Genomic DNA, 15,174 nt, shown 5'->3' with positions numbered 1-15,174 from the left:
GAGGCATCGTCTTTCCCCAGAGCCAGATTAAATGGATAGATTACACTAGGCAGACTGATGCTGACGTTGTTGTTGATGAGTTGTCTTCATCTGTTCTCCATCCTTGTGGCTTGTGGTGGTGTTTTTATGTCGTTGAGTAATCGTCCTCGATATCTGTCAAAGTTGTGCAGCTGTGGGACATGAAATAATACAGAAAAGCTGGTAGGCCTACGCTTACATAACATTGTGGATGTGTAAAAAAGATAATAATAATAAATAAATACATAAGCATTGCAATAAAGTTTTAAATCAGTTTAAAAAATATATTTCAAACAATTGAATGTAGGCAGCTGATGTTATTTACCCCTCTGTCTAGGCCCACTAGTGGTAATGAGACCGTTGGCCCTAGACTTGACTGCAGTGACTTACTTTTCCGTGCACTCCAGCATCATGCAGCTGCTTGATAAATATAGCAGTCGAGGCTCCAATGGGTCACTGCAAGGGCAACTGCAGACAAGAAGCTGCAATGCCAAGCATCTCCCCCTGCCTCTCCCCTGCCTCACTCTGCTTCCTCTAGTCTATTACTGTCTCCACCTGCTTCTTCTTCCCCTCCTCTTTCTCTTTCTGTGGGCCATTGATGTCTCCCTCTGCCTCTCCCTGTTTCCACTCCTTCCCTCACATCCTTCTGGTACTTTCTGAGTACCAAAGGCCTGATGTCTGTCTTTGTTATTGTTTCTACAGCGACTTTGATGCAGTGTAAAGTGCCACATTGGCAGCATTTAGATTCATAATCTTGTTTTTAGTCATGCTGTGCCTTGGCAACTACTGGAATTAATTGCCATGAAATTCATGATGGCCAGAGGATGACTCCTCATAATTTTTTGTCATCTTTTTACTTTTATCTAGCACAACCAACAAGTAAAAGTTTCCATTTATCCAGAGCAGGCAGCATGATTCCCAGACCGCATATCATAATAAAATAGACTTTCCTTCATCTTTTCCTCTAGCGCCACTGTGAGATTGATTTTTGTGGCTTTAAATGAAATGTCTCCACAACTACTGGATGGATCTCCATTCAATTTGGTTGAGACATTCATGTTCCCCCTTAATTCACTTGACTTTAACCTCTTAAAACACAAGAATGGATACTTGGCGAGCTGTACAAAAAGTCCTGTCTCATAAGATGATCGTTGTGGATAAAGGGAAGACTTTGAAGGTATGTAGCAAAGGTGGGTAGTAACGAGTTACATTTACTCCGTTACATTTACTTGAGTAAGTTTTTGAAAAAATTATACTTCTAGGAGTGGTTTTAAATCACTATACTTTTTACTTTTACTTGAGTAGATTTGTGAAGAAGAAACTGTACTCTTACTCCGCTACATTAGGCTACATTGAGCTTGTTACTTTTCTTTTTACCTCTTATTATTCTACGCCTCATTATTTTTATCTACCCCGCGTACGACTCATTTTAATGTTTTATTTTGTCAGAGGGAAAGACATTTCCGCCAAAGACTCTACCACGTGACTGTGTTTCACCAATCAAACGTAGCTGTGCAGTGTCGTCATATGACCATACTCAATCTCAGCGGTGGGTTAGCTTTATAATTTACAGTCGTAGCAAACAAAAAAGAGAAACAGATGACATATCAGAAACAACGGTTGGCAATGCAGACACAGACGAGGAGGAACTGGCAAAAAGTGCCAAACAGAAGCTACATTATACAGTGTTTTGTCACAAACACACAGACTCAAACACAAACACTTGGATGACTACTTTTTACTTTTACTTGAGTCATATTATTCTGAAGTTACAGTACTTTTACTTGAGTACAATTTTTGGCTACTCTACCCACCTCTGGTATGTAGGCATTATAACTGTTCTTACTTTAGCTGAGTGTCTAGCCGAGTCAATGGCTAATACTATTACGGCTGTGAGCAACCATTTGTGAGTGGTCTTGAATGAATCAGGGCAATCTAAGCTTTCTAACAATGTAGGGCATGAATATATTGTCATGGGTTTTTTTTGTGGAATGAAAGGACAGGAAGATCAAGCTAAAAAAAGAAACACTGACCATGAAGAAACCTCTCTTCACATGTACCTGTACGTTTAACTCATGTATCTCCGATGTGCTCCAGAATCAGTGATTTTGTTGCCTGAAATTACACTTATTAGTCATAAAACTCATTGTACTGGGGCAAAAGTATATGATAATAATTGAATATACTTTTCAATCATTGTCCTTTGTAGCAGTGCAAATATGGTAGATCAGATGAAGTTAATGAAGTGAATGGCTCTGTAATTTATTTACATTACGCCTCATCAGCCTTAGAGAAAAAGAGTCAGTCTCGGAGGCCTCAAGTGTAAACAGACACAGCTTTTGTGTGTTTCTTGTGTGTGTGTGTATGTGTGTGTGCGCATGTATGCACGCGAGGAGTGTCTTTCCATGTGTTTTCTCCTGTGTGTGCAGCTTGTATGTTTGAATAGTCAAGTTCACTGGATTCCTAATGGAGGGAAACTGTGTACAGTTTGTTGAGGCTCTCTGTACACACTGGATGTTCAAATTGTTAAGGTCACTTATACTCTCATAAAGCTCACTAATGAGGTGAATCCAGGTGAAATTCAATGTTCCTAATTGAATGTACACAGCGACCAAGTATCTATAAAGTTAAATAAATACTTAAAACAGAGAGAGAAATCAGAGGAAAGCATTTAAATCTGTTGAGACTCTCGAGTGTGGAATTTGCTAAATTGTCATTTCAAGAAGATTTTTATACTATTTTATACTTTAAGTGTGTGTGTGAGGGAGTAGAGCCTAAGAACTGAACCCAAGAGGGTAATTGTGTAATGAGCATAACGCTATTGCGGTCCACAAAGCTAATTATAGAAACAATGGAAACAGTAAGAAATCTGGTCTAATGACAAATGTTCAGTGTATTCTTGACAATAGACAGTAATATGGGGTTTGAGAGGATTTGTAAGCCCAGGATTACTGTCAAATCTTTATCCATCCATAAAGGCCCAAATTTTATTACATTGATGCAACAGCAAACAGCTGTAGCTAGCAGGCCACAAGCTAAGCTAAACCACAGCCTCTCACACTCCATAAGACTCCTCAGGAGACTCCTGACATGCTGAACTGGACTGTTCCCCTGTGACTGTCCCCTCCATTTCTTTTAGAAAAGAGGCTTTGCTAGAGGTTGTTACACTATGTGGTTCTCCAACAGACCAGAAGATTTCTCTTCAGCCCTTAGTAGGGCCCTTTTTCTTGTAGTGCTTTTCATGTTTGTCAGGTTCTATGTCATCGAAACTAGCTACATTTATTTTTGTACGTAGAACTGCCTTGATCTCACTGTAGCCTGCACTGTTTCATTAGACTGATGTGAAGCAGTAGTCTACAGTACATGGTGTGAGAAAAGACAGATGTTTCACTTCAGCTTCTGCGTTCTTTCTGTAGTAGTCTGGGTTTTATTTTCCATTTTATTAATAGTGTCTGAATGTATTTATTGTACATTAAATCACCTGGTAGTCCTATATATTTTAGTTTTTAAAAAAGCTGGAGTCAGATGGAAACATTGACTATGCATGTTTCTAACACTGCTGGATTATATTCTTTAGGAATTATTATACAGAAAAAACAAGACCTCTGTGTCTCAGTGTTGAACTAAGACCCTCTTGACTGGTGTTATGTTACAGTAAGGTCTTCTGTCTGTATCAGTGTAAGATCTGAGAAACACTGGACTCTCTAAGCAGCCATTTATTACCTAGGTGATATGAGTCAGATGGCTTGAAACTGAGGAGATTTAACCTCAACCTCCCTCCCTTCCTCCCTGGCCAAGTTATATCGGCTGCCAGTTAAACTTTTTAATTTCGGTTCCAAATGACAATAGAAGGTGAAGTGATTTCCGGAAACATGCAGTATTTCAGGACTGTTTCCCCCTGAGCCTGCCTGGTGAGTAGCTGCACCAGCAATCATCAGCATTCATGTCAGGAAATTAGAAAACAGGGACTGTCTCGCAGCATTATGACTGAGACAGAGCAGATTTCTGTCTATGATTGCACTGTGTGAGGGAACTATAAATGTTGCAAGAAAGAAAACGACAAAAAAAGAGGAAAAGCTGTGGAAGAGTGGCTGATAACCAGGGCAGAGAATGAAGGGTGCAGGTTGTTTGGAAGATAACAGAGTTACTGAGAGAGAGAGGAAAGCAGACATGGACTCAGAGAGCAGACAAAGCCAAAGCTGAGAAAACAGCTTCAGGTCCAGAAGTCTTTGTTATTAGAGACTCATAGAGCTGTAGCTCTGTCACCACAGGCTGGTGAACCTGCTGGCCCACCAGCAATTACAGCCATCACAGGGGTGGTAGTCCTCAACAACGCCAGGTTTACTGCAACACACATACATTCACAACCAAGCCTATAGGGTCAGACAGGGAGAACAAGCTTTCCTCATAAAGGAACATTCCTACCCTTTATATGCCATATGTTAAATATTTAAAGATGAGTGCCCCCTTCTTTGATCACACAAGTCATTAGAGAGGTAATGCTTAGTTCACTTGCTATTTTCCCATTTTAGCTTATGACAAGTGTATTACAGAGATATTTATGGATTTAAAGGTTGAATCATAATATTTCTAATAATAATATAATTGTCCTCTTTGTGCTTTTTAACTAATAATACCTCAGATATCTTGGTCTATTTTATTATCATGTGTAAAAAGTATTTGTGATTAGCAGACCTTTTACAGCAGCTAAAAAGATGAATAATTCAGATTTAGAGTAGCTATTAAATGAACTCGACATTACATCAATGTGGGAGTAAGTGTAGTTTCCAAGCTCGCGTATCATATTTTTGGGAATGGTGCCACCCTTTTCTATACATTTCTAAGAATATTAAAGGGTTAAACATATTAGCCCAGGTCTTACTAGTGACTGGCAGAACCTAAAAGCTGCTTTGCATCTTCTTGGATTCATATTTTTTCATAATGTTGTTCTTCTTCTGTCACTTTACTGGATGCTCTGGAAGAGAGATCCCTCCTTTGTTGCTCTTCCTAAGGTTACCCCTCATCCTCACGATAAATGTTTTAACCCTTGTTTCACATGTGGGTTATTCCTATGAGAATGAATGGACCGTTGGTGAATGGATAAAACACAAAGGGATGAACAAAATAAATAAAAGGTTCCAACTAGTTTATTGTATCTATCACCTGTGCATTGATAATAATTTATGAGAGAACAAGAACACTTTTTTTCTCTCTTGCTCCTATTTTTTTTCTTTCAAGGACATACCAATAAACCTTCAGCCATCTGGTCCTTAGCTGTGGGCAGCCTGGTTTGACTGTAGAGCCGTGACCTGACAGGAACGGTCTATCACACTGCTCTGCTGGATACAAGAGGCTGGTTAGCAAATGCATTATGCAGACAAATAGTGTACTTTCCTTTTTCTGCAGTTATCACATCGGTCTTCCGCAAGTAAGCGTTATTTTCATCGGTCAGTGTTTAAAGGGCTTAAAAAAAGAAGAACTACAAGCAGTGTAGTATGGAAAAATAAGCTGTTAAAAGGATTATTCATAGTTTAGCCCAATAATGCAGATGCTTTCTTACTCAGTGTTATAAAACCTGGGTGTGGTTGGATGCTCTTTCTCTCATAGTTGCACCATTCTCATACTATACACACATGATTAAATGTATTATTCATCAGACAGAGAAAAAAAAAAGCCAGACAGAACCACGAAGTAAGTTTTATTGGGGAAAATTTTCATCCAGACATGACATTTAATTTCTTTCCACTAAGCTGACATCTTTTACTGAATCATTATGTGTAATTAATTTTATTTTGCTTTCCTATTATACCATTGTTACAACTTTAATTATTGCATTTCTTTGCTGTTGGTTTGTAGGTGTGACTAAGTTGCTGAACAAGATGCAACTGTTTTGAATTGCAGAGGCTTTAAGATTTAAAAAAAAAAGAAAATCCTCATGTATATTTCTTTAATTGGAAAACTTTTCACTTGATTTTTTTTTACACAACCAAACTTTTAACGCTACTATGGTGGTCTGCTATCTGTTTTACTGGACTGCAGCCTTTGTCCAAATAGTTGAACAACATGAAAAGAGAAAGCATTAATGGGGTGACTTCTTTAGATTGCATTTTAAGTGCTTTGGCCCATTGACCCCATTCAAGCCTACTAGAGGTGTTTCACGAGGCCAGGTCAAAGCATGCCTGCTATTTGCCTCACTAGCTTTTCCCAATTAAATCTATCAAATGACTGTTTTCAAGAAAATGGAACAAACATAAGTCACAATCATGCACTCCAAAATCATTTTGCTTATATGTGGAGATTGTTTTTTTCTTCTGTTCATCAATATGTTGACTTTGATTGAAGATTCAATAATGCTGCCTCTTGTCTGTTTGCCCTGTGAAGTAAATGAATGCTTGAAGTGCTTCTTAAGATGGATTGCAGTAGTTTGCCCAGGATGTAAGGTTACATCATCACTCACGTCATCTCAGACATCACAGACATTGTTAATAAAGTGGAAGAAGAATGGACCACAGTCACATTTGCTGCCACCAGCAAGCAGTAGCTGACAGCCATCCCCATGTTCATTGTCACAGTTAAACACGTCTTGGTAAACAGGACGTTTTCTGTTATGTTCCACACTGACACTGCAGACATCATCATTTGAAAGAAAGAGCAGTTATTTCACTTTGAAAGCATGTCTCAGGGCTCCTAAAAAGATCTGAGTAAATTCAGATTACACATTTTGGGATACAGTGTTGGGATAGTGTTGCATGATAAGATCTCTACTTACGCATGCTTAACTTGCACAAAAGGTAATTGTTACCCTGCACTTACCCACACATTGCACACACTCATCACTGTTGCAATTTATCTTATCCAGTCCTGTACACAATCTATCTTTTTTACAGATTTTATCGTTGTCCTGTTGTGTGTGCACTATCTTAGATAAAAACCCATCTTTTATTGATTTTATTGTTGCACTGTTTGTGTGCATTGCCGTTGTTTATTTGTGCTCTCCTGCAGACTGAATCTCCCCCAGTAGGACAATAAAGTACTGAACTGTCCTGAACTGAACTGAACTGAACTGTCCTGAACTGAACTGAACTGAACTTTACTTTGTTACTTCTTATATAGTGGTCATGGTATAATAAAGGAATAGTTAGACACATTGGAAAATATACTTGCTACTTGCTTCGATACCACTGTTGTGTTTATACAGTAAATATGAAGCAACTGCTTGCAGGCATTTGTTGTCCGTTATACTCTATATCACCATCTTAACAAATCCTCTTTTATTTATACAAAAAAGTGTATCTTGAATTATTCACCTGCCTGAACTTTCAACTATTGCTCCTCCAATTTAGTAAACTTTGTACCAACAAGGTGAGCAGTGTCCTTTTGGCTGAAGGTGCATTAATAAAGGACTATCCCTGGAGGAGAATCATTCCCATATGGCTCCATCCACACTGATTAATCAGGCTGAAGTAGATAGAGTGAGCTCTGGCTGGTGTCCCTGTTGTTTGTTATCAAAACTCTTCAGCTCACATGGATCCATTTAAAGGCCACTCCGCTGCCCGGCTGAGTTTAATGCTCTATTTAAACGTTTAACAAGCAACCATGTGGATATGAAACTGCTTGTCAATCAGATCGTATTCTTCTGAGAAGGGGGGCAACATGCTTTGGGGGTGATAGTAAGAAAGTGGAATAGATTTATTGATAATAACTCTGTGTCCCCAATCCAGTTCAAGGTTATAATCACTGTAATTTAAAATCTATGAGCTGCTTCTATCAGTGGATCGCACTGATAGACATGAAAAGAATGAACCTTCACTATGGTTCTATTAAATGATCATTTCAGTCTGTAGCTATGGCCATAATACAATCCATCTCATGCCAACATATGTGACTCCTTTGAAAAGAGGGAAAGTCTTGTGTGTATAAAGTTTAGGTCTGGACTGGATGTGCTACTGCTGAATGCAGGGAACGCTGAACCGCACTGATTACACTGTTTTTGTGGACTCTGCTGATGATAGTCATGAGGTGGTTGGTGTTGTGTCTTGTTATGTTTGCCATTGTGATGAGGTCATTCTATTCCAGCTAAGCATGTAAAAATATTCCCAAATAACAAACTGTGGCTATCTGATTCAGTGAAGGACTCATTGCACAAGAAACAGATTACTTTCTAACATTGATTGATTCAAAAACAATACAAAATGAGGCCAGACTTGAAATCCAGTACTAGGACAAAACTGAGGGAAATTTCTACAGCAGTAATCTAAAGGCAGTGTGGGGGGTATGAGAATCATGACAAACCTGTTAGCATTAATGGTTTCAATAGCAGCTATGTACTAGCTAATAAGTTGAATAGATTTTACTTGAGATTTGATCATCGCCCTAATTCTAATTTAGGAAACAAATGTATGGACATGTCTAAGATGAGGAGTGAAAAAACAGTGTCTATCAATGTTTAGAAAATGCTAAATTGGAAAAAGCCCAGGGTCAGACAGGATTACAGGTAAACTATTGACAGTCTGTGTAGAATAAGTATTTCCTCCTACCTGTTTAACCTATCCATAGAGCAGCAAAAGGTCTCCAACTCCCCCCTGGTACTCTTATAATCCATATGAAGATGAGTCTCAGTCATTCAGTTCTGTGTGTTAGTATTTTTCTGTTGATGGTTTCCACATGTGGAGTGAATGGGACATCCATGCTAGCTGCTGTGGGGAAAGGGAGGCAGGCAAACTTCTTCAGCCTCTTTCTGCTTTGGTCTGTCTTTCTGATGGCACCTCTCTCCCACAAACACACACACATCCACACACACTCATGTCCTCACACTGAGATGCAGCATCACTGTCACCAACAGATGGGATGTGAGCAGCTTCATTAATCCTACTCCAGTAGGATCAGATAATTAGACACCTTAATTGGAGTTTAAAGACTTTAATAAGTAAAATGCCACTTTTTGTCTCCCACATCATGCCAGCTGAAGCAGTTCATGTACTCTGTCTTAGATTCTGTCTCTTTCTCACACTCAAAGTGAATGACTCATCACGTGGGATTTGAAATTTAGCTTGTTGATCAGTTCCACATTTACCACTGGGGCATGAAAGCATCGTTGATGTAATTGTGTTGCATTTTATTGCTGTTGAAACTGTAATCTTTCACAATAATAATAACCAGCCCCCAAAACACAAATGAGATTTATGAGATTAAACAAGGTTTAATTGGATTTACTGGAGTTCTTGTTTTCATGGGTGCAGGCATTCCACTGAAAAGGACCTTTCTGTCAAGCAGGGCATTGTAATCTTCGATAGTAATGAATACAAAAATGGAAGATCACCTCCAGTGTTACACCATGCACCAGGGCAGCGATACAAAGAATTAAATGAAGAGAAAAGTTAATAGGCAACTGGAAAACACCAAGAACTCATTAAACTTTCTTTCCAAAAGGCAGACAGAAAACATACTATGGGCTCTATCTGTCAGCAAGCTATTGCCCTCGCTGTATTGACAAGAGACCCAGAGGGATCTCATTCTGCTTTCTGAAAATATCCCAGCCTTTCTGCATAAAACATCATTTTATGGAACACACCTGCAACAGCAGGAGCAAACAAAACTGCCAGTTACTGTATATGCAAAATTACATGATTCAATACAATACTACAACAAAAAGTATAAATAAACTGTATATTCAGTTATTTCCAATCACTGAGCTTGATGTGGTGGCAGATACTATATTGACATAACAATATCATGCTTGGATTTTTTTAATGCATTTTTAATATTTTTTTTCATGTATTCATTGCTGTATGATGAATGAGATCCATTTACTCATATCAGTGATTGATGGTGTTGTCACTTCAGAGGACATACAAACAGACCTTCATAAGACAGTGAAGGATAGTGACTCAAATTCCTTTCATGTTGCTCTACTTCACTAATCACTCCTGTTTTCACGGTGGGAGATTGCTTCTCCTTTGAGTCCACTGGTTTGAGAAGGATATGTATGCCACTTTTCAACTTTATTATTTGTATAATAAAATTACAAATAAAAATAGCTACGAATTCTCTATAAAAAAAAAAAATCATATTTAAGTCTTTGCTTGTCATCATCAAACAGCATTCTGAACTAAGATATTCTATAGATCTGGATTAGACATGAATGTAATAAATGACATGTTGCTTGGGTAATGTGACAGTTCACTACTCCTAATAGCAAATTATGTGTTGCAGTCCTTCATCTCAGTTTGCCAGCTGGTCACACATTGATGAGATAAATCCTGTAGTGTAGATACACTGCATGACTCAGTATAGAGCCAGGACAGGTCCAGATCTGTTCGCAGGTCCTTGTTTGTGTGCCAGAAGTACTTTGATTTGAATCCAGCAGACATCTGCTCTGTCCTCAGGTGAAGAGTGCGTCCATGCAGTTGTTCAGTGTAAATTAACCGCAGTGTGCTGCTTAAACAAATGTTATTGCTCACTTTTCTTTTCTGCACTAATTAGCAGTGGGGAAAGGTTAACAATTACCAGAATACAACCATGTTTCCAGATTGGTTGTTCTTTTTTTTCACTGTGTATGATGCTCCTGACACACACTCATGCAACTTTCCTGTCCTTTTATAGCAATGCACACATCTTTCTTCTAGGAATTGGAGGTTCATATGTATCATGTATGCATGGCCAACAGATGTGATTCAATTGAATGTGATGACAGTGTCACACACGGAATGTCCACTTCTGTTCCAAAATCAATATACAGTTTATCTTAGCAAGAGCAGAAAATGTGCTGACAACAGTTTGGCAACTGGAAGTAATTGTTAATGTAATGTAGCGTAATCAGCCCATCACTTAGTGTTGACACTGCTGATGACAGTGAGCAAAGCAGTCTTGGAGATTATTAACGCATATGGTCATGCAGTTAATCATTAGCATTCACTTTACCAGTAAGGTTTGTGTTGAGCATGTGTCAATATTTACAATTTAGACTGTTGGTGATTTCAAGCAAATATGAATTTAAATCGATGGCACCCTCAATCACACTTGTAAATTAACTTTTTAAGATTAATTAAAAACAACTTTTTGAGTTAGAGATGTTAACAGGCCGTAATGAGAATATATTTTTTGTGTTTAATATGAGCAGAAAAAAATTGAATTCAAAACATTAATGACTTTCTGCAGAAAATGACTTAGTACCAGTATATATTTTACATTAACAGTCCTTGCACTGTCATCATTGTATAACAGGCGTTGAATGAGTTAATGTCCACCTAGAATAAGAAAATAAGTTTAGTGCAGTTAGTTTAGTGCTGCTAATTTTGAACAAGAACACACAAAAGGAGCAATTCCCCCAATAAAGTAGCTAACAAGCCAAGAGTCCGTGTAAAGTAAGAATAAATGTGTTCTGAGTTTGACATACTACAGAAAAGTGTGTTGTTAACCACCCTGCCAAATTTCTTAAAAAAAATCACCAAATATATGAAGTTAGACTTCAAAGTTGTGTAAAAAGCAGCCTCTTTCTCTGCTCCCAAACGCTGTAGGTGTGCCCGCTGAGTTTGCTGAAACCCCGCCCCTTACCAAGTGTCACCTGTCAATCAAAGTCACCACCTCTACCAGAAACATGGACACTACAGCTCTTTCTGCCGCTAGCTCACCTGCTAGCTCGGCAGCTAACTCAACTAACTGTAGACGGTAGTAGTTGTAGTGTTAGATGTAGTAACAATAACTGACCACTGGGCAGGTTAACTACTGAGGAGAGCAGACTTATATAGTAGGGGAGGAACCAAGGGATGCATGCTCAGAAAATCAGGAAAAATGAGCGAGTGAGAAACAGTTTAAGGCTCTTTCGCGACAATTCAGTACTGCATAGTGATCAGTCTTTTCACATGTTTTCTGTAACCATTTTTCAACATGTATAATATGTTTAGAAGTAAATCAATGAATTGACTTTACACTGACTTTAAGCATAAAAGACACTTTGGTTGTAACATAACTTCAAGTTACTCTAAAAGAAATAATTAAAGAACAATATATCTGTGGTTACCTTCACAAATATAATTGTCAGTTTGAGCTTCTTGTTTCTAATTCCCCAGAGTTGTTCACACCTTTACAAGCTGAGCCAATTTTGTGTCACCAATTTAGCTTTGACTCCCAACATTAACCCGGCCCAAACAACTTCAGGGTCAGACTCGTTCTAATTATTAACTTTATCAACTTCAGATTCCACATCCATGCAGAGTAAAGCTTTAGAAGTATAATAAGCTCCATCAGGGTGGGTCACGAGTCCTATGGCAGAAACAAAAGCTCCAGACACTATTTCCCTGGATAATCAAAATATTTTCCATCATGTGTACAGGATTAGGGTTATGGTTAGTTAGAATTTTTTTTTCTTTTTATATTTTCTCATTTACTTGGAAAACACGGCATCAGCTATTTCACTGCTGCCTGAAATATTAATTCAGCTTCAAAAGAGACATCATCTGCCCTTGCCAGTGATTTGTGAGCATGGTGCATTTGCACATTTTTGTACATTTGAGCCTTGGGATTCTGCTGCCAGAGAAGGACAATTTGCGCATAGAAGAAATCAGTCTCTGGACTCTGCTCCCAGCCCATTACTAAAGTGACAGTTTGTTATGGCAGGTTGGACTGTTTTGAAACAGGGTGTGAGGAGCTGATTACACTGGTCAATATTGAAGCCCACCTCACTTTCACTTGCTAATGTTATACTGAATTGTTCTCACTAAAAGTGTTTCCATGCTGCTCCAACCCCTTTCTCTGATTGATTTGACATGCACCTCAAATAGCCTACTTTGCACCTTGCAGTAGTGCACTTAGATCATTATACTCCTGCCACACACAGAGAAGAAACCCTGAGGTGTGAAGCAACTTTGGCATTTTTTCCCGGTTGTGTCTTTATGTTTTGCTGTCTTGATTTTTGCAAAAATCTGATCATGTAGAGGTCAACTTTACAGTGACACAATAACAATTCTTTGTTTTAACCGGGTTCAGGTTCATTTAATGACTTAAACTTGGTGAAGTTGCAGCTATGCCAGTTAAATGTCACAACAGTATGAAAAATAGAACTGATCTAAACTTTGTGAAACTATTGTGACTGAATATTTTGTGTTTTAATAAAATATATTATGTGTTTTTATTCTGTTCCATTGGTGCATGTGTTTGCTCCGTTGGAGACTGAAAAGGCCTTCATAGATGACATTTCAGGGCTTCATGCTGGCTCATGTCAGAAATGGTTAATGGCAAGAGTGCCTCGTCTGAAGTTACCTGTTTTTTCATCAGATAAGACTGAAATGCAACTGATCACTAGAAATTGCACTTTCTTATGAAAGCAGGCAGAGAAATGCTCTTGTTCTTTCATACCTGCAGTACTACATCTTGTCCCCATGACTTAAAGCTACATTATCATTTTTTTAACAGTTCAGCTCTCGTAATTAAACCTAATGAGATTTCCTGTTGAGTACCCCACATTCCTAATGTATTATACCAAATCAATATCTCTTCAGGTCATATTGCAGTGTATTGAAAGGAACAATATAATGTATTTCTACCATTATAATGCTATTAAGAGTCTCTCTGTGCTATAATATGATCATCTGAAATGTTCCAACTCACTAAAGGGGTTTTAAAGTGTAGAAAAATGGAAGAGATGGCTACAGTAATCCTGGCCCATGCAAACCTTGCCTTTTATCATCTCATTTATAACAACCGAGCCAAATACCAAATCAAATACTGTCCTTTACATAACTCTTTCCTAAAGGACTCTTTTTTTCCCCCACTGAGGAGCTTTATGAGTACTGCCCCTAAAAGAAGTTGGCTATGTGAGACCTTAATCTAAACTGCCTTATTATCTAGCTTTACCATCTGTATCAAAGACAAGGAGAATGTGCTTTGCCATCCTCAGGCTGATGCAACAGACTCATTACGGGTTACATATACACTACTGTATGTTTACAGAGGGTGATTAGTGGAGCATGGCTGCCAAGGTACACCCATGTGTTCCAGATGGTTATGTTTCTGATGCTCCTTATCGTGCACGCTCAGACACTCGTCACAGGGGCCCCCGAGACACCCAGCAGCACTTTGATGATGTCAGCCGCGAGAGACCCCTGGTAACGCTTCATGGACGTTGTTTATAGTGTCTATAGTGTATATTATCCCTCAGTTTGCAGCTCAAAGAGATGGCGCTTTGGTGATAATGTCACTAAATAATTATCTAGGGAGCTAATTTTTTGCCTGTGGGCTTATTTTGAATATGGAGTTATAATTATGATGTGCTCAGTTTGGGATCTGTTTAGGAAATCTGATCAATCTTGAAAATGCAGATGTGCCCTTTTGGTTATTGTTTTTTTTTTTTTTTTTGGCTCTGCAGCATATTTTCACAACCACTCAGTGAGATTTTTTTTTTCTCATTATACCCTTATTATAGCAATAGGCAGATGTTGCCTTGAATGCAGTGTATGATGTGTTTAAACCCTCCTGTCATTCTCAGTTCTCCCTGTGGTTAGATTAGCCTGTTAGTAGACATATAAGAAAGAAGACAGACTTGAGATTAGCAAGTGAGTCATGAGAAGGCAGTAAGTGAACAGTGGAGTATAAACTACAACAATCTGTCATGACTCCTAATTAGCCCCGCGGTGGGAAAGGTATAGGTTCACCCCTCAACCTGACCTCACGCCATAATTGTTATAACACATGAACACATATGCACTACATTTCTTCTTCTTCTTGTGTGCCTTCACACAACTTCCTTACCACTCTTTCTTCTCCCCCCTAGTTTCTCTTTCTTAACAACCTAATTACTGCTTCACTGGAATAACCACAGAGTCCCAGTTCCCATAGTAACTATAATGTGCAAGCTTTCACGCCATAAAAAGTCTCCCTGGTCACCCACCCACCTCATTTTATGGAGAACGCAAGCTTTCACGGCACAGTGACAGAGATCGAATTTTACATGACATTCCTGATGTGTTCTTCAGAAAATACATGAACATGTTTTTATATTACAGGAGGCTTAAAAAGTAGAACCAGGGAGCTTCCCCCGTACATGGGACTCATAAGATACAGCTGACTAAACTTTGTAGGCCTTTAGATTTAGTCTCATTTGGGAAAGTGTGTATGCAGCAGTTCAATCATTTGGCTAATTCACATTTGAGTATTCTTTTG

This window comes from Scomber japonicus, chromosome 5 (genome assembly GCF_027409825.1).
Source record: "Scomber japonicus isolate fScoJap1 chromosome 5, fScoJap1.pri, whole genome shotgun sequence".
NCBI lineage: Eukaryota > Metazoa > Chordata > Actinopteri > Scombriformes > Scombridae > Scomber > Scomber japonicus.
The sequence above is the reverse complement of the archived record's forward strand: the minus strand, read 5'-3'. Positions refer to the sequence as shown.